The sequence below is a fragment of the Calidris pugnax genome, unplaced genomic scaffold (assembly GCF_001431845.1).
Source record: "Calidris pugnax isolate Ruff unplaced genomic scaffold, ASM143184v1 scaffold131, whole genome shotgun sequence".
NCBI lineage: Eukaryota > Metazoa > Chordata > Aves > Charadriiformes > Scolopacidae > Calidris > Calidris pugnax.
The window spans coordinates 7216-14213 of record NW_015090971.1 but is presented as its reverse complement, the minus strand read 5'-3'; the positions used below and the strand labels follow the sequence as shown (position 1 = coordinate 14213).

Genomic DNA, 6998 nt, shown 5'->3' with positions numbered 1-6998 from the left:
GTTCTGTTTTTCCTCAAACCAGGACAGCTGGAGAGAGCACAGTGCTCCCTTAGAGACCTCTGTCACAAGGAAAGGAGGAGGGAGACCCAAAAATTAAGGACATTCTCTAAACAATAACCTCACGTCAAGACAGTGGAAAAGCCATCCTCCAAACAGACAACAAACAGCCCAAACACCTGCTACTTGACAGATGCCACAGTTCCGCATTTACACCTCAGCCACTGTTACCAGCACGTTGCCAATGTGAGAGAAGGAAAAAGAGAAAGGTAGGAGTTTTTTGTAATATAGGGGGAAAAAACCCAAAGGATCCCATCCCACTGTATTGAAATGAAAGGAGAGAATAACAGGGCATGAGGATATGCAGAAATTCTGAAAGCCCTGAGAGTACCCAAGGCAAATGCCACTGCTTGCAGGGCCTCTTCTTAAGGTCTTCTACTGGCATCCTCTGTCTCACACCTGGGGAAATGGCATCTCCAGCTAAGGGGACATTCTACAGTTCTTCCCCAGTGAGACACACCATGTTCTAACCCAGCATCTCCATTTCCCTCAGGCTAGACTCTTCCACACTCAAGGACACAATCCCCAAGACACATGCCTGGCCCTACTTCAACCACACAAGATCATTGCCCCAGTACCCAGGTACTGCTCCAGCTCATAACATGCTCCCGCTCTAAACCCCACTCTCAACATGACCCAGGCCTTTGCACATCCTCACCTTCCTTCACAAACAACAGCACAAAGAAGATACGGAGGGCTGCAAAACATCACAGTGTCTGACAGACTCTTCCCAGATGTCTGAACGTCACCCAGAATGTTTTGTGACTATTCAGCAGCCTCCAGTGGAAACTCCAGAGCTCCGCATTGGAATTTAAAGAATCTGTGATTACAGCTTGACCGCCCTGATTCCTGTCTGCACAGATTTTATTCTTTGAGAAAACCACACCAAATGCAGAACCCACACCATAGTGTCAACTGGGTGGGAGAATTTGTACCTGACAAAACCAGAGCTGGGCTGTTGGGCACGTTTTGCTGTGTATGTGCACCCACCTGAACGAGTTAAGCATAACAACAGGACACATCATCTCTACTGAGGCAAACTGTGGGCGCTTTTGGTGAAAGCAGAGAAGGAAACCAAAGGATCCCATTCTGCTGTATTGAAACACCAGGTTTACCAACATCCTGAAGACAGAGACCACTTCTTTGCCTCCCTCAAGAGGCAAAGACCTGAGACACAACCAAGGAAAGTTCAGAGAAGGATAGCAGCATCACCCACATTTCAAAAAGCTTCTGTGTAACCACCAACATGCCACATCGAAAACAAGTGACTAAAGGCACATATGGCAGTTGTCTTCACAAACAGTAATATCATGGAGAACATATTACAAACAGCTTGCAAGACGTGTAAAACTTGTGAAGATCCTGAGAGGATTCGAGGAGAACAGCACTGTGCACCAGGCCTCTTCTCAAGGATTTCTACTGGCATCCTCTATGCCAAGAACTGGGAAATGGCATCTCCACAGCTAAACACATGTTCTCCAGGCCTTCCCCAAGGACATGGAACATGTTTTACCCAGCATCTCCATTTCCCTCAGGGAAGACTCTTGCTCACTCGAAGTCACCTACCCATGACACGTGCCCAGACCCCGTATGGTAACGCTCCTAGGATCACTGCCAAAACACTCAGACATTACTCAACACCAAAATCATGCCCAGCTCTATACCCTGCTCTGAGCATGAGCCAGACCTTTGCAAATCCTCACTATCCCTCCTGATTGGAACACAGAATATATGCAAGGCTGCAAAGCCACACAGCCTCTATCAGCCTCTTCCCCGCTGCCTTAGCTACACCCTGAATCCTTTTGCCTTTTCAGCAATCTCAGGTGGAAACACCACAGAGCTGCACATTAGGAGTTCTTAAGGATGCTGTGATTAGAGCTGTGACACCTCAGATCCTATTCTGCACAGAGTTCATTCTTCAAGAGAACCACACACCAAAGGCCAAAGCATCAGCACACTTACGATGTGACTCAGTAGGAGAATTCGTGCCGTAGAAAAAGAGGGTTGGGCTGCTCTGCAGGGTTTGCATGGATGTGCATGCAACCAAGTGACTAAAGTAAGACAAGTGGACGCTGCATCTGTACTGAGGCCGACTGTGCAAGTGAAAAAGTAGGGGAAGCCGAGTGCACAAAGATTACACCTATGTCCTCACATTGCCTTAAAATCTCTCCTGAGCAGGAGCATTTTCATTGCTCCTCTGATCATGGCAATATCCACCGCTGTGAAAGCTGTGATGGATGCCCACCATTAGACAGGGACAGCAGACTGAAGTGCAACACACCTACTGCACCTTTCCCAAAACAAAAGGGAAAAGGTTCATCACACAGTATTCAGCAGTCTGCATGTCACCCCCTCTTACCAACACATCGCCTACACTAGGCCATCAGCAGCACAAGGGACGGTCTCTGCTGGGAGATGTTTGTTACCACAAAGAACACTGGAGGCATTTCGATACCAAACATGCGGCCTCATGATCCAGAAGGCCTCCAACTCCAGATACTTGGGAGCCTGGAGTAGGAAGTTGGGAAAGAAGACTCTCTGCCTGCCTTGGCTCATGTTTACCTCTACCCATTCTTCATTCCCCACTCTCGGACATGTGTTCTCAACACAAGCACATTGTCACCCATACTTCTCTGCTGATGACATGGCCTATCGTCTTACCAAAGATTTCCAGTTCCTCCAAAGAAGTCTTCCCACTGCTGAAGGTTGCCCTTCACCTCAGAACACGGCCAGCCCTACTCAGTGACACTGCCACATTTACCTCCACCACAGGAAGATGAGTGCACAAGGATTATATCCCACCAATTTATCTGTCATTAAAAATACTGTGACAGGGGAGCAAGGATCGATCGGGGCAGCACCAACAGCTGTGAAAGTTGATAAAGGTGCCCGCCACTGTACAAGGACAGCAGACTGAAGTGCTCCCCTCCAAAAACATCTTTCCCAAAAGAGGAGTGAAAACTTTCATCAGACAGTACGCAGGAGTCAGCATCTCGGGCCGTCTTACCAATACATCAGGCAGGCAGCAGCGCAAGGGATTGTCTCTGGAGGAAGATATTCATAAACACAAAAGACATTGTGAGCATTTCAATATCATGTTCTATCTCAGCATCGGGAAGGCCTCCACATCCAGGCACTTGGGAGCCTGGGAAAGGATGCTGGGCAGGAACACTCTGTGCCTATTCCAGGGTATCCTCCAATCCCTGCTCTGGGACGTGTTCTCAGCACAAGCACATCATCTCCCATTCCTGTGTTATTTCCCATTCCCACACACATGTCTTTTCCACTGTTCAAGGCCACCTTGTGTACCACAAAATGCCCTGGCCCTACTCCGTGCCACTGCCACATTCACCTCTGGGACACACCACAATTCCCTTTCCCACCTCAGTGCTCAATCTCACTTGTGCTTACGATTCCCTTCAATGGGAGCACCCTAAGAAACATACAGGTGTATCCTATACATGGTGTCAGACTCTCTGCTATTGACCTCTCCAGATGCAAATGTTACAGGAGAAGGAAAAGAAACGTCCCGCTTCAAACACTTTGGGTCATACTCCCTTGCCTAGGCACTTTATAACGTGAATTAGGGCTACACCAGATTTGGAAAAAGAACACAGGAAAAGCCCACAACGACTTCCCAACGTTCATAACGACCCCGGTGGGTCAAACAAAATGGAGAAATTGCACCACAGGAAGAGAAAATCCGTGAGAAGTCACAATTGTCCAGAAGTCTATTACTGAGCAGAATGAAAGAAGAGGACGACAGAGAAAAACAACCACAGGTAATACCAGCAAGGTCAGCAGTCAAAAGTCATACGGCAATAAAGAGTGCCTGGAACAACGTCATCACCACACACTGCGTGTCTTCAAACTGTAAGCAAGCTCCGGCCGGAATGCCACACCGAGCAAAGCCAGGGCGTCTGAAAGCTGACAGCTCGGCACCTCCCATGGCAATCGGCAGTGATTTTACTCTACAGAAACACAACTCACACCCACAGCAGCAACTCTCAGCTGCGGACCCTGCCTGCTGCGGGGTGGGTCAAACGCTAAGCAGGAGGCGGGGGACTTCGGCAAGGACACAAAGGCAGATGCAAAGGTGCCATTCACATCCTTAAGCACCCGACAAACACCCACCCACCCACCGCCCGACCCGCCCACGCAGCCCGACTCCCAACAGCGACTGCCCGGGGACACAAGGCACACGAGGGCGAGGAGGAGGGAGGAGGGGTCGGGGGAAGGGGCGAGAGGCGATAACGGGCGGGCACTGACCGTGTCCAGCAGAGCGGGCGGCTCCGGCTGCGTCTCCTTCGCCGCGGGGCCGGGCGGCGGCGGGAAGTTGGGGCTGAAAACCATCAGGTCGCTCTTGCCCGCGCCCTCCGCCACGCACAGGCTCCGGCTCTGGCGCTGCGAGTACGACCAGCTCCCCACTTCGCTGGCGCACACCAGCGTCGCCGGACCGGCCCCCGACAGCACGGCCGCCCGCGGCGCCCACCGCGACGCCCCGTACAGCACCACCGCCAGCAGGAACACGCTCGACACCGCGCAGATCGCCACCACCAGCCACACGTTCGTCGACGACGCTCCCGACGACGACCCAACGCCCTCCGACCACGACCACGGACGCAGACCCGACGACGACGACGACGAAGAGCCCCCCGACGCCGCCGCCGCCGCCTCGCCGCCCTCCACCAGCGACACGCTCAGCGTGGCCGTGGCCGAGCGCGACGGCTCCCCGTGGTCCCGCACCACGATCACCAGCCTCTGACGCGGACCGTCCGCCTCCTCCAGCGCCCGCGACGTCGTCACCTCGCCGCTGTACAGACCCACGCGGAACGGGCCCTTCCCACGCGGCTCCCACAACTCGTACCGCAGCCACGCGTTGTAGCCCGAGTCCGCGTCCACCGCACGGATCTTCGCCACCACCTGACCCGCCGGCGCGCCCCACGACGCCCACGCCCACAGCGACCCCGCCGCCACCGCCTCCACCTCCATCGACGACGACCCGCCCCAGCCACCGCCCACCGACGACGGCAGCAGCGCCGGCGCGTTGTCGTTCTCGTCCACCACGAACACCTGCACCGTGGCGTTGCCGCTCAGCGGCGGATCCCCCGCGTCCACCGCACGCACCTCGAACTGCAGCACCTGCACCTCCTCGTAGTCCAGCGGCTGCAGCGCCCACACCCGACCGCTCTCCGCCTCCACCGACACGTAGCTCGACGCCGCGCGCCACCCCGACGACGCCGACGCGCCCCCGACGCCGCCCTCCCACAGCGAGTAGCTCACGCGACCGTTGCCCGCCTCGTCCGGGTCCCGCGCCCACACGCGCCCCAGCTCCGCGCCCGCCGCGTTGTTCTCCCGCGCCAGCACCGTGTACACGGCCTGCAGGAACGACGGCGCGTTGTCGTTCACGTCCGACACCGGCACGCGCACCCCGCGCCTGGCGCGCAGCGGCGGCGACCCGCCGTCCTCCGCGCGCACCTCCACCTCGTACTCCGACACCCGCTCCCGGTCCAGCGCCTCCCGCAGCACCAGCGAGTACGACCCCGCGAACCTCGACACCAGACCGAACGGCGACGCCGGCCACACCGCGCACCGCACCCGACCGTTCGCCCCCGAGTCGCCGTCCGACACGCTCAGCAGCGCCACCACCGTCCCCAACGCCGCGTCCTCCGCCACCGGCACCGACAGCGACGTCACCCACACCTCCGGCGCGTTGTCGTTCACGTCCAGCACCTCCAGCTCCACGCTGCAGTGACCCGACAGCGGGGGTGTCCCTTTGTCTCTCGCTTCGATCTCCAGGTCATACGACTGAACGTCCTCGAAATCCAGTTCACCTGCAGTCCGTATTTCCCCGGAATATCTGTCGATTACGAAAAGGTCCTGAACTTTGGCAGACACTGTATCGCTAAACGAATAATAAAGATCCCGATTAATACCCTCATCAATATCTGTCGCTGTTAGCTGCACAAACACAGTTCCCGGAGCAGCATTTTCCGGCAGCTGCACTCTATACACCGACTGGTTGAACTGGGGCGCGTTGTCGTTGGCGTCCAGCACCGAGATCACCAGCTCCATCGTGCCCGTCAGCGACGGACGGCCCCCGTCACTCGCCGTCAACACCAACCGGTGCACAGGCACCGTCTCGCGGTCCAGAGATTTCTTTAATACGAGGAAGAGTGACACTTTGTTTTCGTGTTTAGATTTCACTTCCAAACCGAAATGCTCGCTGGGGCTGAGTGTGTAGGAGAGCTGCGCGTTGGCGCCCACATCTGCATCCGACGCGCCCTCCAGCGGGAAACGAGAACCCGGCACAGTGGTTAATTCCGCCATGCTGAGGTTTTTTCGGGCGGCGGGGAAGACCGGGGCGTTGTCGTTGATGTCGGTCACCTCCAGCTCCACGTGGAAGACGCGCAGCGGCCGCTCCACCAGCACCTCCAGCCGCAGGGCGCACGGCGCGCTCTTCCCGCACAGCTCCTCCCGGTCCAGCCGCGAGCTCACCACCAGCGCCCCGCTCGCCCCGCTCACCTCCACGCTCCACCCGCGGCCCGGCGACACCAGGCGCAGCCGACCACCCTCCCCATCCACCGCCTCCAGGCCCAGGTCCTGCGCCAGACGGCCCACCACCGTCCCGGCCTTGGCTTCCTCCGGCACCGAGTACCGCACCTGACCAACCACCAACGAACACGCCGCCTCCACCAACACCACCGCCCGCAACACCACACCCCAACTCACGACCATCCTCCCCGCTGCACCCGCCGCCGCCGCCGCCGGCACCCGCCCGGGTCCCGCACGGCTCCCCGCTGCCGCTGGACTCTCCCCTCAAAGGCTCCCCAATAGGCGCCTGGCGCCGCCCCGCGCTTCGTCGCTCCGCCCGGCCCGGCTCTCCGCATCCTTTCTCCCGGTTATGGCAGCCGGGACAGCGGCCCCGGGGGGGGCGGGCG

At 57.2% G+C, this 6998-nt stretch overlaps 1 pseudogene; it reads right to left on the bottom strand.

Moving 5' to 3' along the window:
- Positions 1-2396: 2396 nt before the first annotated feature.
- Positions 2397-6824, bottom strand: LOC106894289 (annotated as a pseudogene).
- Positions 6825-6998: the final 174 nt, after the last annotated feature.